Below are 12420 nucleotides of genomic sequence, written 5' to 3' on the forward strand. Positions count from 1 at the left end.
TTTTGCTACAGAGATGGGCATTGGGGAAGAAATGGGAGAGGGAACCTGGAAAAAATCATGCTTTCTTATAACCTGCTGGTGGAAAAATAAATTAGTTCAACCATTTAAGAAAACTACTTCACAATAGCTAACAAAGTTGAAGACGTGTTTGCCCGACGTCCAGCAATTCCGCTCCTTGAGAAATTTTACATATGTGTACCAGAAACACATAGTCAAGAACGTTATAGCAATAGTGAGAGTAATAAAACATTTTTTTAAAGACCTGGAAACAACTCAAATGCCCCTCAATGGAATATATAAATAAATTGTGGTGTATTTATGTAATGGGATACAAAAAGCAGTAAAAAAATTAACGTAGATGAATGCCATGAACTTAATGTTGAGCAAAAACAAAACATCAAGTCAAGAAGAGTTCATTCAGGATGATTGAATTTATACACTGTTCAAAAACAAGAAAAGCTAAAATATCCACTGCAATATGTGTAAATATGTAAATGCACATTCAAAATAGTGTTTACATCTGGAGATTAGATCAGAAAGGGGCATCCAGAGCCTTCTAAGTAATGTTCTATCTCTCAGGCTAGTGGGGACACAAATGCTCACTTAGCATTATTACTTCTACTTATGACAAAATATCCAATTATATTATATAATCTTTAATTAAAATCGCAGTAAATTATATTAAAATTTAGTCATAAATGAATGTGTATATTTAACCTGGAAAACAGCACAAAGTATGGGTAATTAAAGCGGATATGCCTACCGTATTTAGTGAAAATATTTATAAGCTATGTAATTTGGTTCAGGAGAAGAAATTTTAAAAAATCAATGAAAGAATCTAGAAAGTCCATATACAACCTTAAAGTCATGTGCAAATTTATAATATAATAAAATTGACATATTTTATCAGAAATGAAAATAGTATTGGGACAATTGATGTACCATTTGGAAATAAAATGAAGCTGAATCAACACTCCAAACTTTATGTGAAAATACATTTCAGATAAATTGATGACTTAAAAGTAAAAAACAAAGCCCTAAAATTGTCTGAAAAAATCACCACTGATTTTTTAAAATAATCTTGAATTAAAAATGTCTTTTAAATTGAAGACAAATGAAAAGCTGGAAAAGTACTTTTGCAATGCATATGATAGACAATAGGCCAATATTTTAAATATCATTTTATTATTATTAACTTCTACTTAGTACTAACTATGAATCAAGTACTATGGTAAGTACTTTACATGAATTATCTGTTTTAATTCTCACTACAAACCTAAATGGTAGATATTCTTAGTATCCACATTTTATAGATGTTGGAACTGAGATACTGATAGATTAAGGAACTTGTACCAGGTCAGATAGCTGACAGTGAAGCCAGGATATGAAACCATGAAGAGTAACACAAGACGCCCTGCTGCAAATCACCATTTTATGCTGCTTATGAACAAGTTCTTAAAAATCAATAAGAAAAAGATAGACAACCTAGTTTAAATAAAAGGAGAGGATAAAGGAAATGAGCAACCAACTCACAAAACAATAAACATAAATGGCCAATAATCATCTAAAGATACCAAGAAAACATTGAGATACAAATACCTATCAGATTGGCAATCTTAAACAAATGATTAAACCAAATATTTTAAACACAAATGGGGAGAGAGGTATGATCATTCATTTTGGTTAGATTGGGAATTGGTGTTACTTTTTCAAAGGCAATTTGCCAATAACTACGAAAATGTAAAATACATGTGGTCTTTCCTAGAAATGTTTCTAAAGGTATGCATACACATATACAGAAAGATGTGATGGAATTCTTCACAAGACTTATGTAATAGAAAAAATCATGCTAACAACAACTTGAAAATACTTAAACCTTTGATAGTAGGGGAATAAATAGATAAATTTTGATTGATCCACATAATAGAATTCCACAGAGCTGTTAAAAAACAACACAATAATTCTACGTGTGCTGACCCAGGAACAGCTTCAAAACAATTATTAAGTGAAAAAATAAAAAGGTGCTGAACAATGTGAGTATATTATCTTATTTGAGTAAAATATGTGTTTACGCCCTATGTATGCAAAAGAAAAATATTTGTGTCTATCGTGAAACTGTTGACAGTGGTTACTGCCAGGAAGGCAGTAGGCTGTAGGGGAAGAGACTTATTTTTTTATTTTATACCATTCTTTGCTGCTTGATATTTTAGCATGTGAATATATCACTTTAGTAATATAATTTTTAATATTTAACTTTTAAGAGAACCCAAAAGAGAAAAAAAACTGATTCTAGATAAATCTTGATTTTCTGATTATAAATAAGGAGAAAAATAAGTATGAAATTATTATTTTAAAAAATCTATAAAGCAATGTGCCTGAAAATTATCAGACAGTCAAGAATGAAATTTCCTGACCATAAAAGAGGGCATATATATATATATATAGCTTCACTGTGAGGTCAGAAAAAGTTGTAATCAAAATTAGCAACAGGATGAAGTGAAAGGAGAGATGTTAGGAAAAGGGCTTATTGCAAGATAACTCAATAAAACAATAATAAATATTGAAGGAGTAAAACCGATGTTATAGAAATTTAATCTATATGTAAAGGGCAAACCCGAAAAGCTGAAAACAATTCTGGAATATGAAGAAAAAAACAGAAAGATATGTAAATATCAAATACATATAAATATGAATGAAACAGAATAGGATAACTCACTAAATGCCAGAAGATAAATAAGTAAGATCTGAGTTTTTAAGGGATTGTGTCAGAAATTACATATACCATATTGGACTGATTTGCTAAAGTGACAATAAGTAGCCACTGTGTTTATGAATCCCTCTTTGCAATGTGGCTTTGCAGTGTCTTCCACCAAGAGGTGGAGTCTATTTTGCCAGCCCTTCAATATGAGCTGGTGGCCTCAGTCACTTGCTTTGGACAATAGAATATCTTAGAAGGTATATGGAGCCAGTTCCAAACCCAGGCCTTAAGGAGCCTTGCATGCTTCTGTGCTCTCTCTTGGAACCCTGCCTGCTTGCCATATGAACAAGCCTGGGTTTGCCTGCTGCATGATGAAGGACCACATAGGTCAGCGCCACTCCAGAGGAGGCCAGCCCCTAGCCAACCTAGCAGGTGACCAGAGATACGTGAGTGAGACCAGGCTAGACCAGAAGAACTTCCCAGCAGACCTCAGCCCAAATTTCCAACCTGCAGAATTGTGAGCCAAATAAACGATTATTGTTTTAAGTCACTAATTTTTGGTGCACCTTTCCAGGGAAAATTTGCTAACTAATACATTCACATTCACACTAGCTATCATTCATGTGGGAAGGTAAAGAAATACAATCTCAGAAATAAGAAAGACTTGAAAATACGTTCTCTTTAAAAAAACTGTTTGAAGATAGACATGAAACAATGGAAAACATAAAGCAAAATTAAGAGGCCAAGAAAGGAGATGTCACAGTATGAAATTATTAGAGGTTACTGATAATTAATATAATTTGGCTAAATTCTTAAAATATGATTTAAAAATGCAAAAAATAACAATATGCCCATGAAATCTGTAATACCAAAATAGTTATAGAATTGCAGAGAAATGAATTAAAATTTAAGTTTTCATAAATAAATAGAAGAGGATAAGAGAGTAAGTAAAAGCATGCTCAAATTCTTATTTTAAAATATAAAGGGAGCTTAAAAGACATTAACTTATATCAAAAAGAGACTATGTGTTAGAACACATTTGGAAAAACTTTTAAAGAATTAACAGTATGATTTTAAATAAACTGCAGTCAAAATATGCAAACCATTGAAGAAGAGAAAAGCCATTAATAGAAATCCATTTAGCAAAAGACAGAAACAAGAACAAAAAGAGAACACCATGAACATCAACAACCAAATAAAAACAAAATGATAGAAGTAGGAGTAAACATATCAGTTATCTCAGTAAGCATAAAAGAGATAAAATTCCACATTAAACATGCTTGATATAAAAAGAATCCAATTAAACAAGAAATCCAAAGTTGAAAAAATGTCGACAAATACAAATAAACAGAAAGTTACAAGTGGGATAATAAAATCAGATAAAGCTGAATTCAAGGAAAGATATTAGAAGGGATTTTTAATGATTTTATAATTATCATTTTATAATGATAATGAATAAAATTCACAGTGATGTTTTAAATTTCCATGAATCTTTATGCATCAATCAACATTGTTTCAAAATTAAAACTGAAAACTGGCAGAAAAACAAGAAAAAATTATAAAAGCACAGTTACAATGATATTGACAGATCAAATAGATACAAACAAACATAAAACAAAAATCAAGATCTTGTGGTTGTTCATGTTTTTAGACTCTTGGATTCCTATGAGAATCTCATGAAAGCTCTCTCCTTGCTCAGAAGCATGCACATATTGCCTATTTGTCAGGGGATTTATGGATACCCTTAAGCCCATTCATAAACTTTTTAATGGCCCCCTATGAGTTAACAAATTCTAGATAAAAGGATTTGAGCTAAATAATTAATAATGGTTGGTTTAATAATTACCAAACTTTAACTCGATGGAGAATAGATTTTTCAGTGCCCATGGTCCGTTCACATAAATTCATCACATATTAGATCACAAAGATAATGTAGAGTTCTAACAAGTATTTTGCAGGCCATGTTCTCTAATCAAAATGCAATAAAACTAGAAATTAATAAGAATATCTTAACCCTGAAAGTAAAACCACTTGAAATTTTTTAAAAATCACTCTCCATGATAACTCTTTCGTCAAAGAGGCAAAGAAAATGACCACTAAAAAAAATCAACAAAAATAATAATACTCCTGGGGCTGGCCCCGTGGCCGAGTGGTTTAGTCCGCGCGCTCCGCTGCCGGCGGCCCAGTATTTCCTTGGTTCGAATCCTGGGCGCGGACATGGCACTGCTCATCAAACCACTCTGAGGCAGCATCCCACATGCCACAACTAGAAGGACCCACAACGAAGAATATACAACTATGTACCGGGGGGCTTTGGGGAGAAAAAGGAAAAAATAAAAAATAAATAAAAAAAAAAGAACCTACAATTAAAAATAATAATAATAATAATAATACTCCTTACCATATCTTAGAAATGTAGATGTATGATTAAGTTAACTTATAAATTACTTATTAAAAGCTAACTCTTTTAATAAATTGTGTTGGAACAACAGGTTAATAAATTGGTGTTAGGGATATAAAGGAAGAATAAAGGCCACAAACAGCTAAGCCAGTTTTGAAATAGAAGAGGAAAGATGGCAGCAGGGGGAGGGTTGCTATACATGATATTGAGATACAGGCAAACGCCATTGTAATACAAACAATATGGACTGGTGCAGAAGGAGACAAATGGAACAAATGTGTAGCAGAATAGAGACCTCAGAAATAGATCCCAGTTTGTATGTGACTTTGACACAGGTAACTCTTCAAAGCAATGGGGAAAGGATAATTTGGTTAGTATATAGCATTGACAAAACTGATTCTCTAGGACACGGAGAGATGATGCAGAAAAGGAATTCCTGAAAGGCCAGCATACACATAAAAACACTCTCACACTCACAAGAAAGCAAATAAAAATTAAAATGACAATGAGATATCATTTTATATTCACAAAATACAAATTAGAAAGATGGTGGTGCTGTCAGGAACAGGCTCCGCATGCAGTACTGGTGGGCACGTAAACTGTCACTGTTCTTCTGGAAAGCCACCTAGCTGTCCTTAGTAAAATCAAGTGTGCGCACAACCCGTGATCCATCAGTCCTCTCCTTAACACATGTGCCAGAGAAATTTTCCAGCAAGATAGTAGAGGGGCATTTTAGAAGATATTTTGAATGCATGTTTTTGGTATTGGAAACACCTTGAGTATCCAAAAATTGGGGAATGGATAAGCTAAAGGTGGAAAATACTTATAATGGAATACTGTTTATCCTTAAAGGAATGAATGAGATTACTTTCAGCACCATAGACACTCATTTAAAACATTGGTGTTGGGTGAAAAGGTTAAAAAAGAAAGGTATAGCACAACAATATTTGCATAAACTTTACATAGACATACATACAAAACAACATTATATTTTCCAAAGATAAATTAATTTAAGAATATATATAAAGTACATTAGAATGGTTACTTATGGAAAAGGATGAATTAGTGAAACAGAAAAAAAAAGAGGACATTAAATAAATCAAGAGAGGGTCTTTCATGGACTTATGACTATAATGTGCTATGATTAACTCAACTTTCTGTCTTATATCCACTTTTTAAAGCATGATTTTTAAAACTAGCCTGCTCTTCCTTTAATTTAGATTCAGTTAGTATTGGCAGAGCATCTACTAATGCCAAGTACTTTCGCACTCATTCTTTCAAGTAATGCTCACAAGAAACACGGATGTTTACTGTGATTTTGCAGAAAGGAAACAGCTCCTGCATCTAAGGAATTTGCCCAAGGTCACAAAGTTAGCAAGTTGTAAAGAAAGGATTGAGACCTGGGTCTATCTGGCATATTGCAATCCCTTCAACACACCCTGGTTTCTCTGTGTGGTGTTAGGGTGCTTGAAGCGTCATTCAGACTCGTGGACCATAAATCCTGTTACCAGACACCACAGACACTAGACTGGATACTGACTCCTAAGAGCAACAAACAAAGATATTGATGCTGCTTTGATGGTATCAATCACAACACAGCAACACAAGAGTGCATGAATGCAGCCATGACAGCTCCTCCCTATGGGATCCCAAAGAACTATACACAAGAAACTAGAGGCACTTTAAAGATGCACTTGGAGATTATGGCTCAGGCCTGCATGCTTCCTCCTTCCTCTTCTTCAAATAAAGATGACTAGGCCTTGAGTTGGCTTAACCAGAATCTTAACCTCTTTGGAGGCAGATGGGGGCAACGAGAGTCAATGGAGCATCAGGTAGTCAGTCTCCATCACAAGGCATAGAAGGATTTTACATAGTCCTTCTGTCTTTATACAGGAGTTTCACCTGAGACTCTGAAGCAGAGAAAAAGTCTATGTCCTTCTCTTCTGGACGTACTACTAGCCTACATTTTATAGTCTCCTCTTGTATGTAGGTGGACCCTATATCTGGATTTCAACAGTGAAACGTAAATGAAAGGAACCGTCTCACTACCTAGCCAAGTCAATTAAAAGCTAAGTTATCTGCCTCACATCAGTTAGCTATTTCTATGAAATCACCTCAGAATAGTGGCTTAAAACAAGAAACATTTATTTAGATCACAATCCAGCAGGTTGGTAACTTAGGCTGGGCTCCATTAGGTGGTTCTTCTGGTCTCAGTGTGGCTCCCTTATGTATCTGCAGTCAAACGCAAATCAGCTGGCATCTCTGCCTCTGGAGTTTGCCTGGCAGTCAGCGGACATGACAGGGCAGTTGACTACATGTCTTTCATTTTCTAGCAGACACATCCAGACTTGTTCAGATGGAAGTAGTAGGATTTCAACTGAAAGCAGAAGTGTGCAAAGTTTCCTAAGACCCGAGACCAGAACTGGCACACTTTCATTTCTACCACATTCCATTTGGTAAAGAAAGTCACAAAGGCAGCCCAGAGTGAAGGGACAGGAATCTAGACTTCCACCTTTTGATGGGAAGAACTACAAAGTCGAATTGCCAAGAATGTGGAAAGAGGGAGGGGTAGAGAACGGTGGCTATTTTTGCAATCAGTCACATTTCCCCATGCCTTCTCTTATAATACTGGCCCAAATCTTGTAGAGGATTTCAGGGCCCTATAAAGATTGTTAAATGAGAGTCCACAAATTCAATGAATCCATTTCAGGAAATTCATGAAGTTTGATGAGAAAAAAGATTGCACTGTTATACTCACTAACCTATAACTGATATTAATGTTTCCTTCAATTTATTAATGTAGACAAAAAATTGTATAGCATTAGCAGTACGTGTGACATTGTCACCAACAAAAGTCACAGATGTTTTCATAGTATATTACAATTTTTAGAGATATCTCAAAATATCATTTTGTTCAAGACTACTTCTGAATTGCATAAATCATTAATCTGCCACTTCAGTTTTACTATTTAATGTTTTAATAAAGAAGCACGTATACTACTTTCAACACATTTTATTAGTAGTTGATTATTATATTCTTTTCACTTAAAAATATTATTTTGAGAAAAAGTCCACAGGCTTCACCAGACTACCAAAGGAAGACAAGGCACAAAATAAGACTCTCCACATAGAAGACAGCAAAGACACAAGTAGAGAAGTTTAGATACAGAACAACTGTACAGAGCAGAGCTTCCCCACAAGAACCACCAACCCACTTTGGTCAATGACATGACCAAGAAGTAAATCTCTATTGTTTGAAGCCACTGCGATTCCGGGGTTGACGTTATACACTTAGCCTATGCTGGCTTATATCGTGCTTGACACATCTATGCAGTTTGGACCACTGAGTGATTGAACTCATTCAGCCCATCTTTGACATCCAGTCTACATAAAATAAGATGGGCTAATTAAAGGTGGAATCGTTAGAGAGGATTCTTACTCTTTATTTTACCTAAAACAAGTGGGAAGTGTCAAAAACTCATTTTTAGAAATTAGCATTGCCTAACAAGAAGATCGAGTAGAAACTTCCTCCCTGGCTGAAGATATGTAGAGCCCAAGAAACTTACGATAAGACTGGAATGTTGGGGGGCTGGCCCCATGGCCGAGTGGTTAAGTTCGCGCGCTCCGCTGCAGACAGCCCAGTGTTTCGCTGGTTCGAATCCTGGGTGCGGACATGGCACTGCTCATCAGACCACGCTGAGGCAGCGTCCCACATGCCACAACTAGAAGAACCCACAACGAAGAATATACAACTATGTACCAGGGGGTTTTGGGGAGAAAAAGGAAATAATAAAATCTTTAAAAAAAAAAAAAAAAGACTGGAATGTTGGGAAAGAGTTGTTGGGAGAAACTGACATAGGTTCCCTAGAACCTGGGGAGATGTGAAGGTGAGGGGCTAGCTGAGGACAGAATAGAAATGAACGGCACTATGAGAACTTGGTGGATCAGGGAAGCCAAGTTCCCATGTGGACCCTGTGAAGTTTAGCTCATGCTTAAACTAGCTTGAGAAGACCTCACCCAACAAGACTGTCTGCTGGGGCAAAGCATTCCGAGTGATGTGCCTTGGCAGGCTGGATACGGAGAGGAGTTGAAGGAGTCAGCAGAGAGTGCATCCATTGCCCCAGAAAACAGGGAAGCATAGAAGTCCTCATTGGAGATGTCTGAGAATACGCAAAGGAACCAGCAATTGCCTTGACGAAGGGCTTTTGACAGTCACAAGACAGATACAATTAGTGTCAGGTTAAAAACTAACAACAAACAAAAAACATTGCCTCCAGCCTCCATCTTCTGTAAATCCTCCACTCCATATTCTCTGGCTCTGAAGAAATCAAATTCAGCAGTTAGCTGGGAAAGGGGAGGGATAGGAAACGAAAGAAACAGACCACAACTTCCCCTCTCTCCTGCCTATCCTCAAGCCATGGGTTAAGTCTAACTGTGGAAGAGAGGAGAAGTTTTGAATTGGAGAATCTAAAGTTTTGAAGCTAGAATAGATTGACTTCTTAGTCTTACAAATGAAACTGTTCTAGTATCTCAAAAGAACTGGAAAAGCAATGGAATATCCTTGTGACATCATCCAAGAGGTAGGGAAGGAATATTTTACAAAAATGTTCATGGGGAAAGAATGCTTCCTATTTATGCTCCATTAAGCCCAGTGACAAGAGCAACCCAAACCAACTCACAAAAACCACCTGAAGGTAGATTCCATATCCTACAGCCCAAAGTTTCCTCCACGCAATTGATCTGGCTGGAAGGAGCTGAAAAGCAGCAGGTGAACCTTGGCTGTGACCACAACATTGGGAAAAAGGCCAGGCCTGTGCCATTTCCAAGATGTTCTGAAGCTCACAAGATCAATGCCTCCTTTTTCACCACAACTCAACCCTCCTCAGTAGAATTTCAGACATTTTCTCTACTGAAACCAGTCTCATAGTTACAAAAATATCAAAACTCTGTAGTCTCTTCCTCTGAAACATGTCTGTGACTCCAAATGTCTTATTTCCCTAGACATGTTTTACATCCCAACCAATTTGTACACTATGCTGTATTTCTACCAAGAAAACATATTGAACAAAATAATCCCAAACACCAGATGCATGATCATATACAAAAAGCTATATTTTCCATAAATATTACTTAACCTAACAGTTTTTCCTGTTTTAATATGATTAATTACTCTTTTAATCAGCATTACCCCCATTACCCACATTGATCTGCCAAGATTTGCCACAGGAAAAAGGAACAGAGGAAGACATGAGTTTGGATGTTGATCTTTAAGCCACATGCAACAAACATGGTAGGTGCCCCATCCATAATCCTCAGTCTGCTTCCATTTTGGTGTGTGCAGGCAGACTTCCAAGTGCCGGTATCTGCATCTCTTTGCCTGAGGGCTTTTTCTAAAACTTCTAGCAGGCCTTTGAGTTTGGGAAATACCGAAGAATTAACATTTCTCAGAGCAGCCCTCAGCTAATGATTGATGGAAGTTGGTGTATAAACACCCCAACTCCCTCACCACAGGGTAGGATACATCTGCATCCTGTGTTCTATTCTGTTTCTCAGAGTGTGCCTACGGGATTAAGCTTCAATTGTCCATGGCAGTAACTGGCTTGTTAATACACCTCTTATTGGTTGACTTCCCTCCCCTCTCCCACTTCTCCACCCTCTTCATGATTTCCTTTCACACCTCCCAAACAAATTATTTATACTCAAAACCCTGTCTTGGGGTCTGCTTCCCCCAAACTAAGATAGCACAGGAGCCCTGCCTATTAGTTAAATGTGACCCCAAAGAATACCCTAGCCCCCAAACAGTCTGAATTAGCTTCTCCTCCCAGAAAGAAGGTAAATGGAGAGGCAAATGTATGCGGTGAAAGAGCAGAAAGCAGTCCACAGCCCATTCAATGCAGTGAAAGAGAAGTCCAAGCCTTCAGTTTGCTTATTCCACATGGAGATGTCTCTGAAACTGCCTGCAGTAGAGCTTTTCTGCATGTATCCCCAGGCATGGGAATCTTCATGCTTTGTTTTAATGAGAGTAGACACATCTGAGAAAAGGAGGCCTTCTGAAACCAGATGGGTTTGGTCAAGCATTCTGCTGGTGCTTTGTATCTTTCTGAAAACATTCCTTTGAAAATTGTTGGTGTTGGTTAACAAGGTGATCATTATTCTAGAGAAGAATTTTCAGAAAGGGAGAACAGATGCAAGCATGTGACTCTCATCTGGACCATAATGCCACACAAAGCCACAGGTAAACAAAACACCCAGACTCAGAATGAACTGTGGCAGACAGCAACTAAGCATCAGCCTCTGGTGGGAACCAGCCTTCCGTTCCACCTGCTCACGGAGAGCATGCAGTCGTCTCTCCTCCCCACAGAGGGAAGGCTTCTCTTCTACCAAACTCCTTTCTACCTGCTTTCTTGACTGGTTTTCCCTTTGTTGTAATCATGATTCTGTAATCACACGCTTCCTCTTGGGCTTCCATTCCCCTATAGAGCCATCTGAACTTCCATTTCTGTGCGTCATCACATCTCTGGAAAATGTGGCTTAGTATTTCAACCTCACCTGACCAGGGCGCCAAGAGCAGATACACTTCATTCTACAGTTCTTGGAGAGTCTTTAATCCAAATCATGACATCAACTAGAGTTGCCAAGCTTCCAGATTTAGAGGATTATATTAGGTCTTCAGTCATTTAAAGATGAGCTTCAGTTTGGCAGTTTGCTGCTAACGTCTTGAAATGTTCCTAACCATTGACAATAATAACAAAATAATAATAAATAATAATAACAAACATACACAGCAATGCTATGTGCCAGGACTGTTCTAAGGTTTTTATCTATATTAACTCATTTAATTCTCACAGCAACCCTATGAGGTAGGGATTATTTTCTCTACTTTATAGATGCAGAAATTGAGGCAACAGAGCTGCAAAAGGACTTGCAGAAGTTCACATGGTAAGTATGTGGCAGAGTTAGGATTCAGGGCTGCCACTTATAGCTGTGCAGGTTGTGCACTGCACTGCATCAGGAGGAAGCATTCATATCAGTTGATGTATAACCTGCTCATCACTACACACCAGAATCTGAACCCAGGAAGACTCGCCAAAATTCTTACGGGTTCTCTAGTCAAGGGAGTTAAAGCACACTATGAGATTTATGTATAAAGACATTTATCACAGAATTGTTTACAAAAGGAAAAAAAAGCCAACACTAGAAGAATTACTAAGCCAATTACATCAAAACTCATTCATAAATTATTTTAAAACAACTAAAAACGATACTTTAAAAAAGTATGGTATTTTTAAAGTTACCTTAAATTATTGTAAGAGATGAAAAG

This window comes from Equus przewalskii, chromosome 15, assembly GCF_037783145.1.
Source record: "Equus przewalskii isolate Varuska chromosome 15, EquPr2, whole genome shotgun sequence".
NCBI lineage: Eukaryota > Metazoa > Chordata > Mammalia > Perissodactyla > Equidae > Equus > Equus przewalskii.